This window comes from Thalassophryne amazonica, chromosome 2 (genome assembly GCF_902500255.1).
Source record: "Thalassophryne amazonica chromosome 2, fThaAma1.1, whole genome shotgun sequence".
Taxonomy (NCBI): Eukaryota; Metazoa; Chordata; class Actinopteri; order Batrachoidiformes; family Batrachoididae; genus Thalassophryne; species Thalassophryne amazonica.
The window spans coordinates 132,081,738-132,097,478 of NC_047104.1; positions in this window are offsets into that span (position 1 = coordinate 132,081,738).

Below are 15,741 nucleotides of genomic sequence, written 5' to 3' on the forward strand. Positions count from 1 at the left end.
AAAAGCCGGATGTCATCTCCACCTCGCTGCCGAGATATCTACCTGTGAAGGTAATTGTCTCTGCTGACTTAAACATTGAGTAATAATCTGAACTTCTTTGCAGCCGTATTCCTGTGGCGTTTCCTTATCTGTGGGATTGGCATAAAGTGTGATCAGTGACGGCTTCACTTCACACTCCAGCCAGATAAGTGATTTAACAGGAGCTGCATGAGTGTGTGATTAGAGGTGGAGGTGACTTTCCACCTTCTGACTGTTTTTGTTACTGGGTGTGCACACACCCACATCTCACTGTTTGTGCTCCTCGCCAGCAGTACCAGATCCGATAGTCGGGGACGGTGATCACCTGGGAATTCGGGACTTGGCGGCTCCAGTATTCACCAGGTTCGTTGGCGGTGGAAATCGTGTGGTTACGGCTCTTCTCGGAACAGACGTCTTCTATCCTCGAGCCTGCCCACACGTCACCTTTGTGTATTGACTGCTATCAGATTCTGTGATTGTCTGTATAATCGTTGTGCACATTCACAACATTAAATTGTTACCTTTTGGCTCATCTATTGACCGTTCATTTGCGCCCCCTGTTGTGGGTCCGTGTCACTACACTTTCCCCAACAGGATATCTCGGCCAATGTCATGGATCCCAAGGGGCGTCAACCATCTGTTGGACAGCCAATGGAAGAGCAGGGTGCACAGGCGTCGGCTGGAGGCGTGATTGGTGAGTTGCAGCATATCCTCACTGCCTTTACCGCTCGGATGGACCTGATTACCGAGCAAAACGTCATCCTTAATCGCAGGATGGAGGCTCTCACAGCGCAGGTGGAAGCGTGCGCTCAGGGCGCTGCTGCAGCTCCTCCTCCTGCCGACCCGGTGCCGAATACAGACATTCCACTGGTCATTCAACAACCCCCCCCCCCACCATCCCCTGAAGCATACATAAGCCCTCCAGAGCCGTACGGAGGTTGTGTGGAGACGTGTGCGGACTTTCTTATGCAGTGTTCGCTCGTCTTTGCACAGCGTCCCGTGATGTACGCGTCTGACGCCAGTAAGGTGGCTTACGTGATTAATTTGCTTCGAGGTAAGGCATGCGCTTGGGCTACAGCGCTTTGGGAGCAAAGTTCACGGCTCCTTGCCTCTTATACTATGTTTGTGAGTGAGCTCAGAACTGTTTTTGATCACCCTAACAGAGGCGAAACCGCGTCTACCGTGCTGCTGTCAATGAGACAGGGGCGCCGGAGCGCAGCCGAATATGCAGTCGACTTCCGCATCACGGCTGCGAGATCCAGCTGGAATATGACTGCGCTCCGCGCCACCTTCATAAACGGACTGTCGTCGGTCCTGAAGGAGCACCTGGTGGCTAAGGAGGAACCGCGGGATTTGGCTGAGCTTATCGATTTGGTTATACGATTGGACAATCAGTTAGAAGAACGCCGACGGGAGCGAGACGAAGGGCGCGGTCAGGCACAAGCCCTCCCTCTTCCTCCCGGGTCCTAAAGGGAGCCGTCTTCCCCACGCTCCACAGCCACAGCGCTCCGTGTGGCTACAGCTCCCCCTGCTGACGATGCTAGGGACACGAGCAGGACCACATTCAGACAGAGGAGGCTGGTCCGCGGGGAGTGCTTTGTCTGCGGGTCGAGTGAGCATCAGCAGAGAGACTGCCTCAAACGGTCAAAACACAAACGCCCGCCCTTAGAGACTGAGCCAAGGGGGGGTCAAAACATTCACGTGGGTCATACACATCTTTCAACACGACTCCCAGTTACAATCCTGAGCGGGGATTTAACCCTTCAAGCCCCAGCACTGGTGGACACGGGGTCAGAAGGGAATCTGCTGGACAGCAGATGGGCAAGGGAAGTAGGGCTCCCTCTGGTGGCGCTTTCTTCGCCAGTGAAGGTGCGAGCACTAGATGGCACTCTTCTCCCTTTTATCACACACAAGACACTACCTGTAACCCTGGTAGTGTCTGGGAATCACCGGGAGGAGATTGAGTGTTTTGTAACTCCTTCTACCTCCCACGTGATTTTGGGCTTCCCATGGATGATTAAACACAATCCCCGGATTGATTGGCCGTCTGGGGTTGTGGCTCAGTGGAGCGAAACCTGCCACCGGAATTGTTTAGGATCCTCGGTTCCTCCCGGTGTAAATGCTAATGAGGAGGTTAAAGTCCCTCCCAATCTGACGGCGGTGCCGGTTGAGTAAAACGATCTTGCTGACGTCTTCAGCAAGGATCTGGCGCTCACCCTTCCCCCCGCACCGTCCGTACGATTGTGCCATTGATTTGGTCCCGGGCGTTGAGTTCCCGTCCAGCAGGCTGTACAATCTCTCACGTCCTGAGCGCGAATCAATGGAGACCTACATCCGGGACTCATTAGCTGCCGGGCTGATCCGGAATTCCACCTGCCCGATGGGTGCAGGTTTTTTTTTTGTGGGCAAGAAAGATGGCGGACTCCATCCATGCATTGATTACAGGGGGCTGAACGACATAACAGTTCGTAATCCATACCCTTTACCCCTGTTGGATTCAGTGTTCACGCCCCTGCATGGAGCCCAAATTTTCACCAAACTGGACCTTAGGAATGCGTATCACCTGGTTCGGATCCGGAAGGGAGACGAATGGAAGACGGCATTTAACACCCCATTAGGTCATTTTGAGTACCTGGTCATGCCGTTTGGCCTCACTAACGCCCCTGCGATGTTCCAAGCTTTGGTAAACGACGTCTTGCGGGACTTCCTGCACCAATTCGTCTTCGTATATCTGGATGACATACTCATCTTTTCCCCGGACCCTGAGACTCATGTCCAGCATGTACGTCAGGTCCTGCAGCGGTTGTTGGAGATCCGGCTGTTTGTGAAGGGCGAGAAGTGTGAGTTCCACCGCACCTCTTTGTCCTTCCTGGGGTTTATCATCTCCTCCAACTCCGTCACCCCTGATCCGGCCAAGGTTTGGCGGTGAGAGATTGGCCCCAAACAACAAGCCGTAGGAAGCTGCAACAGTTCCTCGGCTTTGCAAATTTCTACAGGAGGTTCATTAAGGGCTACAGTCAGGTAGTTAGCCCCCTGACAGCCCTGACCTCTCCAAAAGTCCCCTTCACCTGGTTGGATCAGTGCAAAGCCGCGTTCAAGGAGTTGAAACGCCGGTTCTCATCTGCACCAGTTCTGGTGCAGCCTGACCCTAGCCGCCAGTTTGTGGTTGAAGTGGATGCCTCAGACTCAGGGATAGGAGCCGTGCTATCCCAGAGCAGAGAGACCGATAAGGTTCTTCACCCGTGTGCCTACTTTTCTCGCAGGTTGACCCCAGCTGAACGGAACTATGACGTCGGCAATCGAGAACTCCTTGCGGTGAAAGAGGCTCTTGAGGAGTGGAGACACCTGTTGGAGGGAGCGTCTGTGCCGTTCACGGTTTTCACTGACCATCGGAACCTGGAGTATATCAGGACCGCCAAGCGGCTGAACCCCAGGCAAGCCCGCTGTCACTGTTCTTCTGGCGTTTGACTTCCGGATCACCTATCGCCCCCGGGACCAAGAACCAGAGATCGATGCCTTGTCCTGGGTACACGAAGATGAAGTCAAGATGGAGCTGTCGGATCCCCGGAGTCCATCATTCCTGAGTCCACTATCGTGGCCACCCTCACCTGGGACGTGGAGAAGACCGTCCGGGAGGCCCTGGCACGGAGCCCGGACCCAGGAACCGGTCCGAAGAATCGTTTATACGTCCCACCAGAGGCCAGAGCTGCAGTCTTGGACTTCTGTCACGGTTCCAAGCTCTCCTGTCATCCGGGGGTGCGAAGGACCGTGGCAGTTGTTCCGGCAGCGCTTCTGTTGGGCGTCTATGGAGGCCGACGTCTGGGAGTATGTCCAGGCCTGTACCACCTGTGCCAGGGCAAGGCAGACCACACGAAGACACAAGGACTTCTGCAGCCTCTACCGGTGCCTCGTCACCCCTGGTCCCACATTGGCCTGGACTTTGTCACGGGTCTCCCACCGTCCCAGAGCATGATGACCATCTTCACGATAGTGGACCGATTCTCCAAGGCGGCCCACTTCGTGGCCCTCCCGAAGCTCCCAACGGCCCAGGAGACAGCAGACCTCCTGGTCCGCCATGTCGTGCGTCTGCATGGGATACCAGCGGACATCGTCTTGGACCGTGGTCCTCAGTTCTCCTCACAGGTGTGGAGGAGTTTCTGCAGGGAACTGGGGGCCAGCGTGAGCCTCTCGTCCGGGTATCATCCTCAGACGAACGGACAGGCAGAGCGGGCCAACCAAGAACTTGAACAGGCCCTCCGCTGCGTCATGTCCGCGCACCCGTCGGCCTGGAGTGACAATCTGGCCTGGGATCGAGTACGCCATACAGCCAGTATCCTCTGCCACCGGCCTCTCCCCGTTCGAAGTGTGTCTGGGGTATCAGCCCCCACTGTTCCCCGTGGTGGAGGGAGAGTCTGGGGTGCCCTCGTTCCATGCCCCCCTGCGAAGATGCCGACGGGTGTGGCGCACCGCCCGCTCTGCCTTGTTGAAGGCCCAGACGAGGGCTAGGCCCATGCAGACCGCCGGCATTCCCCGGCCCCTGCTTACCAGCCGGGCAGGATGTATGGCTATCAACGAAGGGACATCCCCTTACAAGTGGATTCCCCTAAGCTGAAGGAACGTTACATTGGACCATTCCAGATCCTCAAAGTCCTCAGTCCCGGCCGCAGTGAAATTTAAACAGGAGCTGCACGAGTGTGTGATTAGAGGTGGAGGTGACTTCCACCTTCTGACTGTTTTTGTTACTGGTGTGCACACACCCACATCTCACTGTTTGTGCTCCTCGCCAGCAGTACCAGATCCGACAGTCGGGGACGGTGATCACCTGGGAATTCGGGACTTGGCGGCTCCAGTATTCACCAGGTTCGGTGGTGGTGGAAATCGTGTGGTTACGGCTCTTCTCGGAACAGACGTCTTCTATCCTCGAGCCTGCCCACACGTCACCTTTGTGTATTGACTGCTATCAGATTCTGTGATTGTCTGTACAATCGTTGTGCACATTCACAACATTAAATTGTTACCTTTTGGCTCATCTATTGACCGTTCATTTGCGCCCCCTGTTGTGGGTCCGTGTCACTACACTTTCCCCAACAAACTACATTCTGCACACACTACAATTCCAGCAGGGGGCAGTAAATAATCTATATATGAAAAGTGAAGTGGCCTCTGTGTAGTGTATGTGTACGTGCCTGTGGGTACCTTTGATCACGGAGAAACTGGGAAGAGCTGACATTTGCTGTTTGGTATGCTTATGTATTTTGGGCCAAGGATGAACGTTGATAAGACTAATATTTTTGGAGAAATTACAGATATTACATAACAGTGAACAATGGACTTTGATAATTACATTCTAGACTCACACACCATTCCAAATCATTATAGGAACTTTGCATAATTTATTACCACCCTTGAAAAATGTCAGCTACCTATTTTATAAACACTACCCAATCTAGAGCCCATGGATCCCCATGGGCAACACGCTAGTTTTCACTAACCACAATGAGAATTTGAGATACCTGTAATTAGATTCTGACAGTTATCCTATCTTTTTTTAATATCAATCAAATGAGATTGATCATTCAACTCTGATTATCTGGAAAGTAATACTATCTGAGAGGATCAATAAAGGTGGTTTCCCATTGCTGACTTTTGACACCCAGTTGTGTACATTTTTGGTGCACAAAAAAAAAAAAGGGATACCTAATCAGGGCCTGAAAACAGGCGTAATCTCTGGTAAAAGTATCACTGTAGTACATTATTAGCAATTGGAACAGTTTTAAACATGTTTAAAAAAAAATTGACATTGGATAAATCCAATGGGAGCAATCAGATTTAACTGATGTTGATCGGGGGTGCTCTTGTGTAAAACTCGGTGAAAGTAGGCATTTGGATACAATTTGCAATAAAAGGGATCGACCTGAGCACAAGCCTCCCTCTGCTCCTAACTCCCCAACATGAAACCCATGAAAGCATGTTGTGCTCTTCAACAAAGAACAATCTTGTAGCTGTGTCATGTATCACAGAACTCACGGTTCAGATCGGCTCATGGATTAGAAGTAACGGATCGGATCAATTTTGGATAAGCAAAAGAAAAAACAAAAACACCATTTTGCATTCCATTTTGAATGCAATATGAACAGTACTGATGAATTAAAAACTGTTGTGTGGGCCGCCAGAAGAGGAGGTACTGCTGGCCCACCACCAGAGGGCGCCCTGCCTGAAGTGCGGGCTTCAGGCACGAGAGGGCGCTGCCGCCACGGACACAGCCGGGTGACAGCTGTCACCCATCCATGCTTCATCATCTCACTCCATAAAACCCAGACGTCATCTTCACCTCATTGCCGAGATATCGTCGAACCGTTAAGGTAACGTTCTCAGCCTTCACCTTTGTCATATTAACTTTGTTTAGTGAACTCGTTTTTGCAGCTGTTTTCCTGCGGAGTGTTATCTGGGGATTGGCGTGACCGGCGACAGCTTCGCTTTACTTCCCCACCAGATAAGTACTGAGACAGGAGCTGCACGAGTGTGTGTTGAGGTGGAGGTGGAGTCTACATCGTTGTTGTTACTGGGTGTGCACACACCCATATCTTATTGTCTCTGCTCCCTGCCAGCAGTACCAGATCCGACCTTCGAGTACGGTGGCCACCTGGGGACTCGGGACTTGGCGGCTCCAGTATTCTCCGGGTTCGGTGGCGGAGGAAATCGTGTGGTTCCGGCTCATCTCAGGACAGACGTCTTCTATCCTTGAGCCTGCCCACACGTCACCCTTGTGATTGACTGTCTGCAAAATTTCACTTTCCTCTGTGTTGTGGTTGTGCTCATTCACAACAGTAAAGTGTTCATATTCGACTCTTTCATTGTCCGTTCATTTACGCCCCCTGTTGTGGGTCCGTGTCACTAGACTTTCACAACAAAAAACACTGGCTTTGTGAAAAGGCGGCACGGTGGCTTAGTGGTTAGCACTGTTGCTTCACAGCAACAAGGTCCTGGGATTACTTCCCTCCATGTGGCCTTCGCGTGTGGAATTTGCATGTTGTTTGCATGGGTTCTCTCCGGGTGCTCCGGCTTCCTCCCACTTCCAAAGACATGCAGGTTGGGTGAAATGGAAACTTTGTATTCATTCATAATGAGTTTTGTTTGTCAACTTCAATTTTTTTTTTTTCAAAAATATGAGGATGTCTACATTGTTTGGTGAGAGAGTAAAAATAATTTTATTTCTAACCCTTTTGGGATAAATGCATCAGTTCTACTCACTGTCCTATCGAGCAGACACTAGGAAAAAACAAAACAAAAAAACAACAAAAATCAGTAATACTATTTTTTGAAGCTCTTGGTTTTCAGTCAGCTCAGCTTCACCCGCTCAATGAGTGATGCTTGGTTCAGTGGGCTCAAGACTGCACAGGGAAAGGATTACAGGCACTTCATCCTCATCTCTTGAAGTGTTTGTTTTTTTGTTTATGTTTATAGCACACAGAACTTTCAACAAGCACAAGACTTCACATCGTGAACTAGAGGTGGGCAATACCAGGAATTTTGGTATTGATCCGATACCAAGTAAATACAGGCCCAGTATTGCCGATATCAATACCAATACTTTTTCATATTTAACCTTCATAGATCCAAAGGATCCAAAAAACCTAGGATAGAATTTCACCAAACATTGTATGTGACAACATAATACTTATCACAATCAACATTTTTGTTTAAAAAAATATCACAACTTAAAACAAAATCTCCTGAGGTAGAGGGCTGACAAACTACAATACAAGGGTGTGCTGCTCCGTGTTGTGTGACACAGTGCAGCGCTGCTCTTACAGACAGAGTAGACTTTGATTAATCTGCGTGCGCAGCAGTCAGTGTGTGCAAGAGAGAAAAAAGCTCGAGTATCGATCTTTTTACACGAGGATCGTTCAATATCAATACCAACGTTGGTAGCGATATTAGGATTGATCCACCCACCTCTATCGTGAACGTGCAGCTGCATTCTTTCAACTCGTACTGGGATTTCACCGCAAATTTTCCACATATATATATATATATATATTCCAGTTTGCATCAACTTACTGTAAATTCTAGCAATGGTATAGACTGCGATAGACTGACACCCTGTCCAGGGTGTACCCTGCCTCATGTCCTATGACTGCTGGGATAGGCTCCAGCCCACCCACATTCTTTGTTCAAGACTACCCGTGCCCATGTGAAATGAAGCTGTGTCAGGAAGGGCATCTGGTGTATTTAGAACAAATAACATGCAGATCTGTCTTAGCTCTGCAGTGATGACCCTGAGTGACAAAAGGGAGAAGCCAAAGCAACATACTGACTAATACTGCTGTATTAATGTGATTTTATTATCTGTAATTATTGTTTTAATGTTAATTGTATTACCACTGAGTCATATTTTGATGAAACACACTGTTAGTGTTTTGCACTCACAATCACATCTACAATGAGGTGAAACATGACCAAACCTTTATCAATCACAAATTAGAGATGTGCACTTACTGTATGCCTGACAGGGAATTACCCACATGCACACATAATTGTTTTTGCATTTAAACAGAGGTTTGAGGTTCCTTTGTCTGGATATAATCTGACTGACGGCACCGCTGATGTTGTTCCATCTCCAGAAAGTCTCACGCGGCACGACGATGATACTTGAGTTAACTTGAAAATTTTGTGTTGATGTGCATTATGTATATTTTTATAACCTTGACATTGTTGTCATATTCCACTTGATCATTACCAGCCTGGTACCTCTCAGCAGGCATCAATAATGCAGAAAGACAACTTGTCAGGTGGGCTGTGTGTGTGTGTGTGTGTGTGTGTGTGTGTGTGTGTGTGTGTGTGTGTGTGTGTGTGTGTGTGTGTGTGTGTGTGTGTGTGTGTGTGTGTGTGTGTGTGTGTGTGTGTGTGTGTGTGTGTGTGTGTGTGTGTGAGAGAGAGACAGAGAGATTCCACCGTGGACTCGGTCAGCTTGATTTTGTTGATTAAACTGACCACAGAATTTCCTGTTTGTTCTAGGTTTCCTGTAATCGCTGTTGTGATTATTAATAATTCACTGACATGTGGAGGGAATTATCAACACCACGATGGACACTTGACAGCAGGCTAAAGCTGACAGGTAGACAGTGTAGGTATGAGTCTTTCTGAACACAGTCACCCAGCAGGTGATGATGTACTAAGATTTTGGATTTCCAATACATTACATTTGCACAAGAGCTCTAACAACTGGCTTGGTGTGAGGGTTGTATGTTTTAGTCCATTTAATTGTGGCTAAAGTGATTAGAGTACTCATACTAATAGTGCAGCAGATAAGAGAATATTTAGAGGGGAATCTTGCAAATGGTGATAAAAGCACCAAATTCTGCAGAAATACTCCTCAGACAATCCTCTTTTGAAAAAACCGATTGGCCACTTGAATTTTCAATCGGTGGTCAGGTAGGGGTCAACTGAAGAATTACACAGAGGTCAAAATTAAAAGATGCTCCAATGACATTGAAAAATATTCCACATTATTATCACTTTACTGAGGCGTTGCGAGGCTGGTATCGTAGATTTACGTCGACGCTACCTGGCTATACCCGCCCGCTGTGCGTAAACAAATGATGTCATAGCGCGCGCAGCCCAAGAACTGTCCGCAGAGAAAAAGATGAAAAGGCGAGAAGTGTGTTTTGGTCCCAATATGGATATTCCAGATGATTTTCTCATGAATAGTACGACAGTGAACAGAAGCTAAAGCAGCCCGCTTGATGAGGACGCACTGCCGAATTTGGAGAGTAGCGCGCACGCGCCAGGTGACAAGGCAGAAGTTAAGTGAGCCAACTTTTTATATATGCGTTACGTGTTGTGTATCAAATCAAATCAATTTTATTTATATAGCGCCAAATCACAACAAACAGTCGCCCCAAGGCGCTTTATATTGTAAGGCAAAAGCCATACAATAATTACAGAAAAACCCCAACGGTCAAAACGACCCCCTATGAGCAAGCACTTGCGACAGTGGGAAGGAAAACTCCCTTTTAACAGGAAGAAACCTCCAGCAGAACCAGGCTCAGGGAGGGGCAGTCTTCTGCTGGGACTGGTTGGGCTCAAGGGAGAGAGTCAGGAAAAGACATGCTGTGGAAGAGAGCAGAGATCAATCACCAATGATTAAAAGCAGAGTGGTGCATACAGAGCAAAAAGAGGTGAATAAAAAGAAACACTGGGTGCATCATGGGAAACACCCCAGCAGTCTAAGTCTATAGCAGCATAACTAAGGGATGGTTCAGGGTCACCTGATCCAGCCCTAACTATAAGCTTTAGCAAAAAGGAAAGTTTTAAGCCTAATCTTAAAAGTAGAGAGGGTGTCTGTCTCCCTAATCCGAATTGGGAGCTGGTTCCAGAGGAGAGGAGCCTGAAAGCTGAAGGCTCTGCCTCCCATTCTACTCTTACAAACCCTAGGAACTACAAGTAAGCCTGCAGTCTGAGAGCGACGCGCTCTATTGGGGTGATATGGTACTATGAGGTCGCTAAGATAAGATGGGACCTGATTATTCAAAACCTTATAAGTAAGAAGAAGAATTTTAAATTCTATTCTGGAATTAACAGGGAGCCAATGAAGAGAAGCCAATATGGGTGAGATATGCTCTCTCCTTCTAGTCCCTGTTAGTACTCTAGCTGCAGCATTTTGAATTAACTGAAGGCTTTTCAGGGAACTTTTAGGACAACCTGATAATAATGAATTACAATAGTCCAGCCTAGAGGAAATAAATGCATGAATTAGCTTTTCAGCATCACTCTGAGACAAGACCTTTCTAATTTTAGAGATATTGCGCAAATGCAAAAAAAGCAGTCCTACATATTTGTTTAATATACGCATTGAAGGACATATCCTGATCAAAAATGACTCCAAGATTTCTCACAGTATTACTGGAGGTCAGGGTAATGCCATCCAGAGTAAGGATCTGGTTAGACACCATGTTTCTAAGATTTGTGGGGCCAAGTACAATAACTTCAGTTTTATCTGAATTTAAAAGCAGGAAATTAGAGGTCATCCATGTCTTTATGTCTGTAAGACAATCCTGCAGTTTAACTAATTGGTGTGTGTCCTCTGGCTTCATGGATAGATAAAGCTGGGTATCATCTGTGTAACAATGAAAATTTAAGCTGTTATGTGGGCCACCCGAAGAGGAAGTACTGCTGGCCAACGCCAGATGGCGCCCTGCCTGTTGTCGGGTTTCAGGCACCAGAGGGTGCAGTTGCCATCCAGGAGCCAGGACTGACAGCTGTCAGCAATCATCATCAACACCATAAAAGCCTGGAGGAGACACCACATCTCTGCCGAGATATCAGCTTACCTCTCAGGTAACCTCTCAGCCGTTTCTGTGCCGTTCACACATTATTCACTACTGAGTTGGCAGTTGTAACCTTTGTATGCTCGCAGCTTGGAGCTGGGTTTTGTGGAGGTTGGAGGGAGTTAGCGTTTCCTGCTCCTCACTTTCCTGAACCTTAAGTGTACTATTGGTACTGCACGTTCTCAGTGTTCCTGTTTCTGGGAGTGGTGGTTCTTTCCCTCAGGAAGAAACCGTGACTGTTTGCTGACTGTTTACTGGGTGTCCACACACCCACCATTAACCTGTTTTTGTTCCTGCCAGCAGTGCTGGATCTGACAGCTGGAAGCAGAGGCCACCTGGGGACTCAGGACTTGGCGGCTTCGGCATACTGCGGGTCTCCGTTGGCGGTGGAACCTTGTGGGCCCCGGCTCTTCTCTGGATAGGCGTCTCCTACCCTCGGGCCTGCCCACACGTCACCTGTTGTATTTTGTGATTTATTGTCTAAAAGCAGTATTTGACCTGTTGTGCACATTTGCCGCAATAAATTGTATTTATTGGTTTATCTATTGACCGTTCATTTACACCCCCTGTTGTGGGTCCGTCCATTACACTTTCCCCAACATAAGCAATGCTTTCTAATAATACTGCCTAAGGGAAGCATGTATAAAGTGAATAAAATCGGTCCAAGCACAGAACCTTGTGGAACTCCATAATTAACCTTAGTCCGTGAAGAAGACTCCCCATTTACATGAACAAATTGTAATGTATTAGATAAATATGATTCAAACCACTGCAGCGCAGTGCCTTTAATACATATGGCATGCTCTAATCTCTGTAATAACATTTTATGGTCAACAGTATCAAAAGCTGCACTAAGGTCTAACAGGACGAGCACAGAGATGAGTCCACTGTCTGAGGCCATAAGAAGATCATTTGTAACCTTCACTAATTCTGTTTCTGTACTATGATGAATTCTGAAACCTGACTGAAACTCTTCAAATAGACCATTCCTCTGCAGATGATCAGTTAGCTGTTTTACAACTACCCTTTCAAGAATTTTTGAGAGAAAAGGAAGGTTGGAGATTGGCCTATAATTAGCTAAGATAGCTGGGTCAAGTGATGGCTTTTTAAGTAATGGTTTAATTACTGCCACCTTAAAAGTCTGTGGTACATAGCCAACTAATAAAGATAGATTGATCATATTTAAGATCGAAACATTAAGTAATGGTAGGGCTTCCTTGAGCAGCCTGGTAGGAATGGGGTCTAATAGACATGTTGATGGTTTGGAGGAAGTGACTAATGAAAGTAACTCAGACAGAACAATCGGAGAGAAAGAGTCTAATCAAATACCAGCATTACTGAAAGCAGTCGAACATAAAGATATGTCTTTGGGATGGTTATGAATATTTTTTTCTCTAATAGTTAAAATTTTATTTGCAAAGAAAGTCATGAAGTCATTACTAGTTAAAGGAATACTCGGCTCAATAAAGCTCTGACTCTTTGTCAGCCTGGCTACAGTGCTGAAAAGAAACCTGGGGTTGTTCTTATTTTCTTCAATTAGTGATGAATAGTAAGATGTCCTAGCTTTACGGAGGGCTTTTTTTATAGAGCAACAGACTCCTTTTCTAGGCTAAATGAAGATCTTCTAAATTCCTCTCCAGCTTACGGGTTATCTGCTTTAAGCTGTGAGTTTGTGGGTTATACCACGGAGTCAGGCACTTCTGATTTAAAGCTCTCTTTTTCAGAAGAACTACATCATCCAAAGTTGTGCTCAATAAGGATGTAAAGGTATTGACGAGATAATCTATCTCACTCACAGAGTTAGGTAGCTACTCTGCACTGTGTTGGTATATGGCATTGAAGAACATAACAAAGAAGGATTCATATCCTTAAACCTAGTTACAGCGCTTTCAGAAAGACTTCTACTGTAATGAAACTTATTCCCCACTGCTGGGTAGTCCATTAAAGTAAATGTAAATGTTATTAAGAAATGATCAGACAAAAAGGGGTTTTCAGGGAATACTGTTAAGTCTTCAATTTCTATGCCATATGTCAGAACAAGATCTAAAGTGTGGCTAAGGTGGTGGGTGGGCTCATTTACATTTTGAGCGAAGCCAACTGAGTCTAATAATAGATTAAATGCAGTGTTGAGGCTGTCATTCTCAGCATCTATGTGGATGTTAAAATCACCCACTATAATTATCTGAGTGTAACGGAGGCCAGCAGGTGTCGCTGTGCAGATGTACTTAGTAAACCTCACTCCCAACAGCTCAAAAGGATTCTCTGGTCACAAAGCCAGAGCCCTGGGTTTTAGCCTTCTGGTTAGAGAGTCCGACTCCCATGACGGAGCTCGTGAGTTCGCGTCCCGAGGGAAGCGAATGGGTGGAGTCAATAACAACACAACGCAGAGTGCAGCCACTACAATGGTGCCGTGACCCGGATGGGAGTGAGTTTAGGGGGGTGAGTGTAACGGAGGCCAGCAGGTGTCGCTGTGCAGATGTAGTTAGTAAACCTCACTCCCATCAGCTCAAAAGGATTCTCTGGTCACAAGGCCAGAGCCCTGGGTTTTAGCCTTCTGGTTAGAGAGTCCAACTCCCATGCCGGAGCTCGTGAGTTCGCGTCCCGAGGGGAGCGAATGGGCGGAGTCAATAACAACACAACGCAGAGTGCAGCCGCTACATGAGCTAAGCACTAAGTCAGACAAAAGGTCTGAAAATTCACAGAGAAACTCACAGTAACGACCAGGTGGATGATAGATAACAACAAATAAAACTGGTTTTTGAGACTTCCAATTTGGATGGACAAGACTAACAGTCAAGCTTTCAAATGAATTAAAGCTCTGTCTGGGTCTTTGATGAATTAATAAGCTGGAGTGGAAGATTGCTGCTACTCCTCCTCCTCGGCCTATGCTTCGAGCATTCTGACAGTTAGTGTGTCTTGGGGGTGTTGACTCATTTAAACTAACATATTCATCCTGTTGTAACCAGGTTTCTGTAAGGCAGAATAAATCAATATGTTGATCAATTATTATATCATTTACTAACAGGGACTTAGAAGAGAGAGACCTAATGTTTAATAGACCACATTTAACTGTTTTAGTCTGTGGTGCATTTGAAGGTGCTATATTATTTTTTCTTTTTGAATTTTATGCTTAAATAGATTTTTGCTGGTTATTGGTGGTCTGGGAGCAGGCACCGTCTCTACGGGGATGGGGTATTTGGGGGATGGCAGGGGGAGAGAAGCTGCAGAGAGGTGTGTAAGACTACAACTCTGCTTCCTGGTCCCAACCCTGGATAGTCACGATTTGGAGGGTTTAATAAAATTGGCCAGATTTCTAGAAATGAGAGCTGCTCCATCCAAAGTGGGATGGATGCCGTCTCTCCTAACAAGACCAGGTTTTCCCCAGAAGCTTTGCCAATTATCTATGAAGCCCACCTCATTTTTTGGACACCACTCAGACAGCCAGCAATTCAAGGAGAACATGCGGCTAAACATGTCACTCCCCGTCCGATTGGGGAGGGGCCCAGAGAAAACTACAGAGTCCGACATTGTTTTTGCAAAGTTACACACCGATTCAATATTAATTTTAGTGACCTCCGATTGGCGTAACCGGGTGTCATTACTGCCGACGTGAATTACAATCTTACCAAATTTCTGCTTAGCCTTAGCCAGCCGTTTCAAATTTCCTTTAATGTCGCCTGCTCTGGCCCCCGGAAGACATTTGACTATGGTTGCTGGTGTCGCTAACTTCACATTTCTCAAAACAGAGTCGCCAATAACCAGAGTTTGATCCTCGGCGGGTGTGTCGCCGAGTGGGGAAAAATGGTTAGAGATGTGAACGGGTTGGTGGTGTACAGGGGGCTTCTGTTTAGAACTATGCTTCTTCCTCACAGTGACCCAGCCGGCCTGCTGTCCCGGCTGCACGGGATCTGCTGGAGGACAGCTAATGGCGGCTAAGCTACCTTGGTCAGCACCAACTACAGGGGCCTGGCTAGCTTTAGGATTTTCCAAGGTGCGGAGCCGAGTCTCCAATTTGCCCAGCCTGGCCTCCAAAGCTACGAACAAGCTACACTTATTACAAGTACCGTTACTGTTAAGGAGGCCGAGGAATAACTAAACATTTCACACCCAGAGCAGAAAAGTTTGGGAGAGACAGGAGAAGCCACCATGCTAAACCGACTAAGAGCTAATAGCTGCGCTAAGCTAGCGGATTCCTAAAAACACACAAGGTGAAGAATGTGAAAATAATTTAGAGGTGATTCAGCAGAGAGGGTGCTTTAGTTAAGGCATGTGAAGATTACACAGTGAAATAAATCATTATCTAGTTATCTAGATCAATCTAACTACGCAGATTAAACAGCTAACAGATACAGCAAAACACTGCTGTGCTCCGGAACAGGAAGTGATACAATAC